This window comes from Canis lupus, chromosome 5 (assembly GCF_011100685.1).
Source record: "Canis lupus familiaris isolate Mischka breed German Shepherd chromosome 5, alternate assembly UU_Cfam_GSD_1.0, whole genome shotgun sequence".
NCBI classification, from domain to species: domain Eukaryota; kingdom Metazoa; phylum Chordata; class Mammalia; order Carnivora; family Canidae; genus Canis; species Canis lupus.
In genome coordinates, this window is record NC_049226.1 from 79895157 (window position 1) to 79908473 (window position 13317).

The window sequence follows — 13317 nt, forward strand, 5'->3', positions numbered from 1 at the left end:
AGGCCCATAATTATCAAGAAATGTCCTGATGTTACACAGCTGGTTAAAACAGAGTCAGAACTAGAGGCCAAGCTTCTATTTTCCCATGCTGTGCCTCACTGTCTTACATTATAAACTTTGTGAAGATTTAAATACATCAGCAAGCCACCGAGCAAACCATCCCAAGTCACTAGGCCCCTAATGAGCTCTTTTATATTGATTGAAAAATATAACCTGGAAAATGTCATAATGACATTTCGTAATAGTGTTATGTTAGTTTGTAATGTACAGTATATTATACAAATTCATCAAATCCTTACAGAATTAATAGCACCATGCTACCATTCTTATTCAAATTTTAATGCGCATGAGCATCTATATTTATACTCAGGAGTTCCAAATCAGGCAGCTATTTGGTTTTCTATAAAGACAGAAAATCAGTGACAATCCAAAAACCTATTACAGCTAAAAGTGACTTAAAATGTGAAATGAAAATTTTTACCTTTTCAATCACTGAAACTGCTTCTAAAGCTACAGCATATTTAAAAGGACAAATATTTTCCTGGAAATTTTCTGATAGATGAACAAATCAGTTATCCTACAAATACACTCATGGTTGAGAACAGAGGAACACCAAGGTTACTGCCTGTGACCCCTATCCTTCTGAATCGCTCCCTCTCGACACATTTGTTTGGCCCCAGTAGTCAACAGAATTTTCTCTGCAGTGCATAGCTACAGCTCCAAAGGCAAAAGATAACTTAGGTATGTAAATTTAAAAAGTAGTTATGTCATATCATTCACGAGAATAATGTTCTCAAGGCTTAGTTATCATTTATCACCACGTGTGGTAGGCAGAATAATTATCCCCAGAATTACGTGCACACCCTAATCCCCAGAAACTGTGAATGTGCTGTTACCTGGCCAAGGATAATTACAGCTGTAGAAGGAATTAAGTTGGCTGATCAGATGACCTGAGGATACAGAGATTATTCTGGATTATGGGGGATGGGGGGAGCTATGTAATCACAGAGGTGGAAGAGAGAGGCTGAAAAACCAGAGTGAGAGTGACGCAATGCTAGAAAGACTAGACCAGCTATTTCTGGCTTTGAAGATGGACTAAGAATGTGGGCAGCCTCTAGAAACTGGAAAAGACAAGAAAATGGATTCTTCCCTGGACTTTTCAGAAAAGAATGATTTTATCCCAGTGAGACCCATTTTCGACTTCTGACTTCCACAACTCTTAAGATAATAAGTTAGAAATTAGTGTTGCTTCAATTTGTTGTAATGCAACACTCTTCTAGAACCGTCAATAATTATGTACTAATGAACTGGATTAAACAAAACATTTAGTTTATGATGTCCACTCTCAAATGTAAGAATCATAAAAAGTTAATTAATGACACAATCAAAATAAACAGGAATACTACACTGCTATCTGCAACCAATCCGACTGCTGAAGGAGATAAGAACACATGGTTAAGAAACGCTATAAAAAAAAACCCCAATCCTGTACTGACAAGAACTGGGTAAAAGAACAAAATGGTACTGGGCCTTGCTGAACAGACTCCTGCTAACTAGAGCTGAAATGGAAGCCATGAGAAGTAAGGCTGCATGAGAACTGAGATAAAACCAGTCACAAATGAAGAGTCCCCTTCTGATGATGAATCAGAAGGTAGGGATAGGTCCTGGGAAGATGAAAGACTATGAACAAAGGAAGAGCCAGCAGCGTCTGTGAATGAGGACTGGGAGGATTTGCAAATGCCTCATGTGTGCAGAGGCATCTGATTAAAGCTATCATGGCATTTAGCCATATTGACCTTGTACAAGAACTCAACTTCCCAAAGTTACATGACTCTGAAAGGCAAGCCACCTAAATAACAAGTCTTGATAGCTAGTGGAAACCTCAGGACGTGTATAAAGCAGATATATCATAGTGTAGTGGCAGCAACGATGAGAATCATGGAAACCAATGATTCCCACAGCATACCCGCAAGAATACGAACAGGGTGGAGATGTAAAATAAATCTCCCAGGGAAAGCCAAGAGGATGAGAAAACCTCAGAGTTCAGCATATATCAGGTTTGCTCAAGACGAGAACACCCAGAGCAACAAGTGATCAAAAGTGATTCCACAATCAGGTTATTTAAATAATTCGTCCACATGTGTTAATCAGACAAGTGAATAGAAATTGGCTGACCCAACTGACAGGTATGCATATAGATTCACAAGCAGACACACATACACACAAACATACACAGAAACAGTCAGTAGATATTCAGAACCATCAAAAAGCAAGAGTTAGAAAAATCAAAATCATTTTAGAAAAATCAGCAGGAACTTAACAGATATTTGCTAAGTAATGAATCTCCAACAGTCAAAAATAAGAATCCTTCCAACATGGAGAGACCTGGCACTTAGGTGTCATAATTTCCCCTCTGCCCCCCGCCCCCCGCCCCGAAATGCTTACCAGGAGCATAAGCTCACACAGTTAGAATCTCAGAAAGTTTCTGTTTGCAATAACAAATCCAGGGTTACTCTAGGTACATCATGCTCGCATCCTCACAATCAAAGAACGCAGAAAGAATGGAACAAAGTGTTAAGGTGTTCTACAGACTATTACAGTTAGCTTCACAAGAAGAAAGTTTGCAACTCAGCTTTGACACTTGGATTCTTGGCAAGATATTTGAGTCCATGTTCCCTCTTTTATAAAATGGAGATAGTAAGATAATAATGTATGTAAAGGTTCTTTGCAAATGAGGTAGGATTATAAATATTATTTCACCACAAGACACAATTTATGCTATTCTTTAACCTTAAGACTTAAAAGCCTGTAACAAAGATCACTTTGGGCTTTAAGTGGAATAATTCTCTACTATAAATGTAGATTTAATAATATGTTTGAAAATGACAACAGCAAGAATACTTGCTTTGAGTCACAGTAGCAAGTCAGAAAATGTTGGCCAAATAAATCAGGTATTTCACAATTTGGCAAGATTACTAATGCAATCAAATTCATTAGCCATAACTGCACTATGAAAATACCATTGAACTGATAACAAAATGATTCAGTATATTACTTGCCTTAAAAAAAAAAAAAAAAAACGAAGACTGCCAACAAATTAACTTAACTGTCTTAGAAACTTATATGACCCCTAATATACTAGTTCGAAATTTTTTGAAGCAAAGAATCAATCAACAAACTTGGAACCTGTTTTGAAGACTGTGTTTTTAAATACTTGGGATGTTATTTAGGCCATTTAATAGTATATAATGTATTAACATATTTAACAATATATTATTAATAGGCCCTACGGTCATCATTTAATGGCATCTTCACTTGAACCATTAAAGAAAACCTACTGCTACTAACAACAATAGCAATCTTGGGACGCCTGGGTGGCTCAGTGGTTGAGCCTCTGCCTTTGGCTCAGGGCATGATCCCAGAGTCCCAGGATCGAGTCCCACATCGGGCTCCCTGTATGGAACCTGCTTCTCCCTCTGCCTATGTCTCTGCCTCTCTGTGTCTCTCATGAATAAATAAATAAAATCGTTTTTTAAAAAAATAGCAATCTTTACCACATAAGGGTGTCTCCCACTCCCTTTCCAGTGTCCAGCTCTTGTATGTTCTTCAAATTCTTAAAAGCAAAAAGTACAGTTGAAAATGTCCACATAAATGTGCAATAAAAATCTGAGTAGGACACACAGGGGGAACACTGCATTTTAGATCTCAGGGGTCATTTGATTCTAAAAGGCAACTTCAAGTTAGGAGGCTCTTCACAGAGGTACCTGGTGAGATTTCTATACTTGAGTCTGACAACTAAGGCACAGGCAGGACACAAGGGGTGAAGAGTGTAATCTGGTGAAAATAAAAAGCTCATGTGGAATAGGTTTTCATGTTTATTAGACGTTCCCCCACCGTGAACAGGAGACAAAGGTGGGAAGGGTCAGAGTCGAAGGTTCTACTTCCTAACCACCTGTCCACCTAATATGACATGGATTTTGGGCTGAGTAATCAACAAGCCAAGCAACCCATTGTAAGAATTTCTACCTTCTGGCACAACTTTCTAGCTGGCTTACCCTGAGACCCTTATAGGTCAACAAACATCACCTGCACTAACAGCAAACACATTCATTTACTTAAGGAATGTTCATTGAGCATCTACTATGTGCCAGGCATCGTTCTAAGCACTAGAAATACAGCAAGTAACAAAAGAAATTAAAACAAAACAAACAAAATCCAAAAAGCAAAAAGCTTGCCCTCAGGGAGCTTACTTTCTGGAGAAGGCGAGACAGACATTAATGTGATAAGGACACAGCTTTGCCTTACCGAAGAGTTGTTTTTCAAACTAGCAGCTAAAGAAAGAAAAGGAAGAAAAGCAGTGTGTGCAAAGAAATGAGAAATGACCCGTAACCTCCTCAGTCTCCATGTACAAATAAAAATCACATTAAAAATGCTTTTGTGATAGACTGTGTAGTAAGCCCCGCCTTGCTGCAGGTGTCCATGATCTGCCACGTGTCCAGGAGCCGTCTTCCATACTTTCAGGAGCAAACGCTCTTCTCTCTCTTCAGTCCGTCCTCCCATCACCCTCCCTTGAGGGGGCCTGACCACCATCAAATGCTGCAATGATTTTATAAGAACTCTTCCTCCTGGGCACTCTGCAGACAAGCGCAAGACAGAGAGAGTGCCAGTCTCGAGTGATGGCCACCCTGGGTCCTCAGGGACCAGAGGTCTTAAGGTGGAGTTGGGTGTATTGGTCATGAGTTAGGATTATGAGTCACCCTGATCGAGAAGATGGATTGAAGTAAATTAAATCGTTGGTCCACAGTTTTCACTTCCCTGTTGCAGCGATGTACATCCACACCTTTGCCATGGTCTCCCAGAAGCATGAGACCCTTCCTCTCCGCCCCCCATGCCTTTCCTCATCTGTGACCTTGTACACAATCTTCCTTTCTACTCTTAGCCAAGAAAGACTCTTCCCTGCAAAGCAGCTCCTCCAAATCCCCTTGGGAAACCGTTGCTCTCATTCACCCACTTCCATTTTGGTTCCCACAGGACCACTTTGGTAAGTAGTCAAGGCAGACCTTAACATTTAGACCTGTCACAATACAACCCACGTCTGCCTTTCTAATCTTATTTACTGCTATTTCATTTCCTTATCCTGAATGTCCAGCCAACAAGAACTACTTCGGGTTTCCTGTATAATCCCCAGAGAATGCCCATCTTCCCGCCGTGAGGCTCCTTCTCCCTACACTGGAAACTCTTCATTTCCTCTGTCTCTTCTACCTTATCAAACGCTATCCATCCCTCAAAGGACAGCTCCAACATCACCTCCTCAAGGCTCTGCTTAATCCCGCCACATCCTTCCTCTGGGTCCTCAGTCATCCAACAGCATCACTGTGCTCCCTGCCATTATAATTACAGGAGTTTAATCTTGCTACATCCATCCATCCTAAATCAATTTGTAAAATGTTAGCTTGCTCATTCCCAATAAATGTATGTTTATTTCATTTATAAGTTATACACACACATACACACACACACATAATCTAACATTGCATTATTATTTACACCATAGAACTTACACAAAACAGACATTTTTCAAAAACAGGAGCCCCAACATTTCCTTCTGATACCCTTCAGATTGCATCGTGCACTCCTTGGTATAGGCAACTGTGCTTTGGAGATGATCATCTTGGAAGCTAGAATCTATGCATGATCCATATTTCAACTCCTCCCCCAACAGAGCTGCTGAATCTAACACGGTGCCATAATATCATAAGAGACAGAAATTATTTATTGAATGGGTGGATGCATCTCTCCCCTTGCAAGGCAGGACGTCGTAATGTAGAAGACAAAGGAATCCGGGTCAGCCCCTCACTGGCTGTGCGACCTACAGCACTTCACTTGATATTTCTGGGCTTCAGTTTTCTCACTGTGAAAAATATAAGAAGATGATATGGTCTCTTCAGCTCCTTGGAACTCCAATGTTTAGAATGCTAAGAGATCGGGGTGATAACACCCCAGCATGATGGGAAGACTGAAGGGAGATCAATTTATAAAACTCCTCCAAGAAAGGCAAGAGGGAACTTGAGCATTTTGATCATCGTTACTAACAGAGCCACTACCCTGCCTTGTGCACATGGATCAGACAAAGCCAGACTTTCATCCTGGAAGGCTGTACACGGTGCTGCACAATCCTCTCTGAAGGAGGAAGCCTGAGGATGGTGCTCTGACAGCCGGCATCACGGCCCTTCTCAGCCCAGCTCCCACAGCAGAGCCAGTCAGATAAACCAAAAATCCAGATGTAAGGGTGTGGGCCATATGTGGTCACAATGCACAAAACTTCAAACTTGGGGCCGGTTTAAAACAACTGTCAGGAGAAACTTCTCCTCATTTGCCTGGCTTCAGCATGTCTGGAGGAACAGTGTGTGGAGCTTTTACCTTTCTCTGAGGCCTCGTGCGTGGGCCACGGCCAAGGGCAGATTTCCGGACCTATCAGACCAATTATTTCACAGGACATAGTAAGTCCTTAGTCTGATGTTCCTTTTATTTCCATTACTATCTCATTCGATCAGCTTCTAAGTGTAGTGACAGGACTTGGCTTCCTTCCCGTGAGAGTTCTATCCTGTCCAGTCCTTATAGCCTAAAAGAATTTTTTTTTTTTTAACTAATGGCTACAATACTTTTTCTTTCTTAGCTTTAGGCCATGGCTCCTGGTCCTGCCATCCCAGAAAATGGTGACTAATCCCTCTCTCTCATTTCTATGGTTACCTTGAAGGTATTTATAGACTGCGGTCACTTCCTCCATAGAAGCCTTTCTTTTGGGAGGATATAAATTACTTCTTATGTCAGACCACTCGAGTTTGCTCTTCCAACATTCTATCATTTTTGTGGCCTTTCTTTTATTTCCTCTACATTTTATTTCCTTCTTAAACTGTGGGGATGTGAACCACAGCTGACTTTCCAGATGTGGTTAGAATCTGTTCGGGTGAGCTGAACAATGCAATTGCCCACCTGATCCCCTTGCCATACACCCTTCACGCGAAAATAGGATTGGTGGTGCCATGCAAAACCCTATTTAGTTGTCATTCGCTCTTCATCTTAGGTGTTTCTCAGACACCAGCTCTGCAGTTAAGGAGTCTTGCTCTCATTTGGATCTGGCTGCTTGCATCCATGTTTGAGTATGAAATTGTGTATTCATTGCGACCGCTTCTCATCCTTCCGGGGCAGATCCTATTTCTAATCGATGCAAGTCAACTGGCCTTTTTAGTTCAAACCAAACCTTCTGTGGTGTGTGTGTGTTTCTAAGTCATCCAGTCTGGCTAATCGCAAAAAAAAAAGAAAAAGAAAAAAAAGAAAAGAAAAGAAGAAAAGAAAAGAAAAGAAAAGAAAAGAAAAGAAAAGAAAAGAAAAGAAAAGAAAAGAAAAGAAAGAAATCTAATGATTGCTAACTATCAGACACTGTTAGTAAAAAAGTCCTGCTTTTAGAGGATCTCAAGGCAGCTTGAAGAACATGCCCGTTTTACACCCTGTCACTCCTCTCTGTGGTGATCTGAGAGCACTGTTTTCCCTCTAAAATCAGAAGTACTTGGTTTTGGTCTCAGCTCCGGTATCTGGCTATATCCTGCTATCCCAGATAAAGGATTCTGAGTCCCCAGACCTACACCGATCAATGTGGTAGCCATTAGCCACATGTGGCTATTTAAAGCTAATGACATTAATCAAATATGTTAACTGAAATAAAATGAACTAAAATCAAATAACATTTAAAATTCAGTTTCCTGAGCTTCACTAACTTCCAAGTGCTCAAGCCACAGTTGCTAGTGTCTATCGGATAGCACAAATATGCAATGTTTTCATCACCACAGAAAGTTCTAGAGGGCAGTGCTGCTCCAGAAAGTTGGGCCCTACTGCTTCCCCTTCTTTATGTTCTATAGACCTCACCACAAGGCAGTCATTTCTTCTCTCCCTTGTATACATTTTCAGTTCTCATCAAAGTTTTTCTCAAAGAAGATGGTGAATAGCTGGTCCCTGCCTTCACTCATCCAGATAGCACTCACTGACCACTGACTATAGGCAGGCCCTGCTCCTGGATCTTGGAATAAATAGTGAACCAGGGAAAGTCCTCATCCATCTGTGGTTTCTATTCTAGTGAATGATAACACAACATATACAATCAACACAACAAACAATCTACAATCAATACACAATAGACAAACAAGTATATATACTAACGTCTTTGGAAAGCTGTAAAGAGGGGAAAGAGGCAGGGCATGCAGGGAGGCAGCCATCAGGGAAGGGTTCTCTCACAAGGAGGTATGTGAGCAGACACCTGAGCAGAGGGAGGGGGTGAACCAGGTGATGCTTTGGAAGAAGAGTGAGGGCCAAGGCCACAAGGCAGGAATGAGCCTGCCATGTCTGCTGCAGTAAGGGCGGCTGACAGGGCTGGAGAGAAGAAAGCGGGAGAGGGCCAGAAGAGGTGAAACCAGGTTTCGTAAGGCTTGAAGCGTATGCAGTTTGGGGAACCCTTTAATTATGACACAGAAAATAAAATTCCTAATATAAAACTGCTCAGGGACCCTCTCAAATCTCAGAAAGGACCTGTGCCAAATGAGGGCCCATGAAACTTAGACTTCACTCACCTGAAACTAAAGCTCCTTCTGGTGGAAAAAGATGTCAAAGAGATGGAGGTGGGAGCGAGGCACAGACTAGACTTGTCTGGTCTTACAGAGCATGAGAAGGACGGGAGCCATGGGATGGGGTTTTGAGTGCAGAAGAGCCAGGCTCTGCTTTGCATTTTAAAACATTTTTTGATTTATACTTTCCCAGGCTTCCAAGCAGGAAATTGACACCGGAAACAAGGACAATGGAGGAAAGGAAGGAGACTAATGAAGTAGGGGGCAAGAGCTAACCATGCTTACACCAGGATCAAGAGCGTGCAAAATGGGAGGAATAAGCAGTGGGTAGGAGGGCACTTTGAAGAGAACCTGCAGAACTGCTGGTGGCTTTGCTGTGCAGGTAACAGAACCCTCTGTTTGCAGCTGAAGGAACAGAAAAAGTGGTGGTAGATTTTACCAAGAGGGTTAAGCACCAACTTTGGAAGAGAAAATGAGGAGTTCAGTTTGCCCACATTCAGTTTAAGCTGCTTTTATGCATTGAAGCAGAAGTGCTGACGAGCCACTTGGTGATATATATCTAGAACTCAGAGGAAAGAAGGGCTTAACATACACATTTGAGTGTTATCTGCCCACGGATCATATTTAAAGTTATGGCAGTGGATGAAAATATTTAGGGAGTTAATGTAGATGGAGAAGAGGGTTTAGAGTTAAGTTCCTGGAGACTCTAACATTCCATGGAACAACCCTCCTTAAAATGGAAAAGATCCTGAGCTTTAACTGTTCTCACTTTGATTCTTTCCCCCTTCGATTCATGGGCCAAAACTCTCCAAAAGCAATTCAGGAAAGAGAGGACACTGCCTATTTCATTCACTACAAAATCCCCACGGCCTTGCCTGGCACTGGCACAGACTCACTAAGTATTCAGTGAAATGTGAGCTCAGCCCTCTCACGGCCTCCAAGCTGCCCTCACCGTCCAAGCTGACTTTACAGTGGTCACCCCCATGACCCACCAGGGTTCCTGAGTTTGGTGGCCCAGAGGAATTCTAACCAAGACTCATATGCTCTGTTCCTTGTACACGTAAACATCTGTCTCACCCCACACCAAATCTTCTTGCTATCACTGTGCTCACTGACGATGCTTGATTCTAGGGAATAAAGATGCTGTTCCACACATGTCCTCCGAAGAAGGTACCGTTTGGGAAGGGCACAGGCATGCGCCATTGAGCTCCACAGCTGGAGGCACTGATTGCACGAAAAGCACCTGGGCACGTCACCAAGCCACAGATGGTGACTACGCGCGACCCCAGTTGATGAGAGCTGGACAGTGGTGTTTAGTGGAAACGGCTTTGGAACTCTAAGGAAGCATTTGGATCTCTAAGGATCCAGTGAATGGATACAACGGATTCTTGACTTCCGTGTATTAATTGTTCCTCATCACATTCAATATGTAGGTACACCTTATAGGTTTTGCCTCCAAAACTTATCTCATGTGCATTTACTTCCCTCCGCTGCCAGTGCCTGGACCTAAGTCCAGGTAGCACCTCCACTAGAATCCTCCACTAGCCTTTGGAATGCACCCCATCCAGTTTACATGCTTGCCCTCGTCCCCATTTCTCTTCTTTGAGTATAGACAGAGCCCAGGGACAAACCGGATTTAAAACACCAGATTTTGGCAAGTTAATTTTAAAGATACTTCTCTGGGAAAGGGCAGTTGACTATATCCTCCTCAAGTTTAGCACGCTCCCTTAAGTGAAGCACCTTCAACCCTGCTTTGCCTGCAGAGAGTTCTTTAAGGATGCTCAACTGAAGCGCCCGCTTTTCCTTCTTCCTATTAAAAATGGTTCTCGGATGCTTTTATTCTTAGAGATGCATTCTATTGTAGCACCAATATAGTTACATAAGCGCATCGTTTCATGCTCTATTCACCTTCTGGATCTTTTAACCCGACCCCTCTCAGCTGAGAAAAGAAATACTATGGGTTTAAATCTATCTGCTATCAGCTGCAGTAGGGCAATTCTTACCCTAGGGCCCCAAACCCTCATTTCAGATGGACTAATCCAGACCTCTTTTGGTGGCAATGCTATTTCCTCTGCTACCTGGTTTGGCTGTGTGCTGAGCCCCAGTTATATTTAGGCAGTGGAGGGGAAAAATAGGGATATTAACCTCTAACACTGATGAAAATAATAGCCACAATAAAATCGGGATGAAAAACGCAGGGGTAGTAATTATTCTGCTCTTACCTTACCCCAGAGGAAATAGTTTTCAGATAGAGCCTTAGGAATTTGTAAAAGGTCCCTCTGTTTGGGGTTTTATAAGGCAGGTGGAGGGGCTATCTGGAGACAGGGGGCAGTGTGCCAGAGCTGCAGACAACGTGGCACTAAGTGACGGGGCCTGCAGTAGAATCCCCACTCCTCTCCCTCAATTCTTCAAAGGTTGAAAAATCTGAGGATGCAGGCTCTTGGAACCACTTCCCTCCTCTGTTCTATCTGGCAGCAGCCTAGTGTGGAAAATATACTAGGCTATATTTCAAATAACCTAAACCAACTGGCAAAAAGTACTAAATTCTTGCTTTTGTGTCTGGCTCTTAAATTCCTGCAGACCTGACTTAACAGACAAGAGAGGGTCATAAAACTGAACCTGTGAAACAAAAATAGACCTTTCGGGACTTCTCATACACACACGGCAGGGGTGCCAAAATCGCTTTCATTTTTTTTGTGTTTCCAATTGTGCTGTGCTCCCTTGCACATGCTCGAGTGCTTGAGCAGGCGTCCTTCTAGGCACAGTGTGCCCATCGCCCATGTAGGAGGGACGGCGAGGGTTTACACTCTTGGGGTCCCCTCTTCCTGTCAAGCGACTCCTCCTTGATAGGACCTGTCCATTTCTATAATTAATTTTAGGGACCCAAGCCGGCACATAGTTGGTTCTGTATGCTGCTCTAACTGCTGTGCTTGGAAAAGGCTTTATGCTTTGAAGTTCTCCTCATTCAGAAATCAAATAATTTAAATCTAAAAAAAAAAAAATACACAAGTGCCTTCTGGCTACTGATGACAGGGAGTAGCAATAATAAAAAATAATAATAGTGAAAATATGCAACCGCGTTAATGCCAAGGACCTAGGGATGCAGGAGACAGAAATGAAATTAGAGGGGAAATCATGATATTGCTGAAGTGCTGGAGTGCTGCTCTCACACTAAGGCCAGGGGGATTGGGATAAGGTAAAGTTAATTGCATTTCCAGATGACAAACCTCTCACCTCTGAACTGAATGGCTCTTTATAAAAGCTATCAGTAATAAACTGTAAATCTCAGCCATGATTGCAAATAAAGGTCATCCCTTTCATGCTGCCACTTTCCTGGGCCTTATTACATTCCCGCCTGAACCGCTCTCACTTCTTAAGGTGTGCCAGCTGTCCATATATGCAATCAGCATGGCGCGCTTTATTTTTTTTTTAAAGCATGACATTATCGGATTTACATCCTTGCACATTGTGCAACTGAATTGGGCCAATCCCCTTCTTCTGGAAAGGAAGGAGGCATTCGGGGGGGTGGGGGGGGGCAGGATTACTCTTCATCTTTTCCTATGAATGGAAAGGAGGTCCCGCGCTGCCAGGGTTTCTAAGGAGCAACACGTCCCATCTCTAACATATCGGTTTTAATTGCTATAGCCCGGCCACACTTTTCCCTTTCTCGGTGTGCACGGCAAGGGATCCCCATCTCTCCCCATTCCCTGGATCAGCGAGCTTCCCTTAGAAAGCTGAGTTAAATTCATTCTAATGCAACTCAGGAAATATTCATTCATGTCCTCTCTGTTGATGACAAGTCCCCAGATCCTTTTTTCTCAGTGCGTATCTCCAATTCTGTCAACAGTAAGGATGGCAAATATTTGGCGAGCACTTGCTGTGTGCCGGTAGAGGGCCGAGCATGTGACGTGACCTCATCTGATTCTCCACCCGCTGTGGCCGGTCCCATTTCACCTCCATTTTGCAGATAAGAAAACTGAGGCTAAGGGAGGTTATCGTGTCAGGTGTCCTACCAGTGCAAGTAACAGAAATGGGATTTTTTTTTCTTTAGCTAAAGGATACCTAAAGCACCCTGGGAAAGACTGAGAAACAATAAATGGTACAAAATGGCAAAGCCAACTGGTGAATGCAAAAGTGACCTCAGGAGTTCTCTCCCAGGAAAGAGAGCACATGCTGAAAGAAACCTCTGCTGGGGAAGAGGAACCACACACTCCTACACAACTCTGTTCCAGGAGATAATACACTCACCACCTCCCTAACCACTGAAGGGAGTAAAGCATTAGCCCTCAACCCAAAAATGAAACAGTTCCAACTCTGCTTCTGTTCTGATGCCATTTATCCACTTAGCCGTTCATTCATTCAATCACCATGTGGCAGGCAAGACAATCACTTAGTGAGATTTCAGCTTCTCTGTTAATTTACCTTCCCTTGCCTACCCAAATTTTGTGTAATGAATAGTGAAAATATTTTGCAAAATAATAAGTATTCTTCAAGGGCACATTCAAAACCACAATAATCCCCTGAAGGTAGCAGCAATGTATGTTCTTCTGTTTTAAGCAGGCTTATAATTATTTTCAAAAATCAAATAGGGAAAATCTTAATATGTAGGAAAAGCCAGTGATACATTTGTTTATGACCTACTCAGAGCAATAATCATTTCCCCGTGTGTGTACTTTTGACCATACTTAATGCCAAAAGATTT

At 42.5% G+C, this 13317-nt stretch overlaps 1 long non-coding RNA gene across 1 annotated transcript; it reads left to right on the plus strand.

Annotated features, from left to right (window-relative positions):
* The first annotated feature begins 6362 nt into the window (after positions 1 to 6362).
* Positions 6363 to 10652, plus strand: LOC111096048. Its single transcript, XR_005358950.1, has 3 exons — positions 6363 to 6500; positions 8809 to 8997; positions 9747 to 10652. It is a non-coding gene; the product is annotated as an uncharacterized LOC111096048 (long non-coding RNA).
* The last annotated feature ends 2665 nt before the right edge of the window (positions 10653 to 13317 follow it).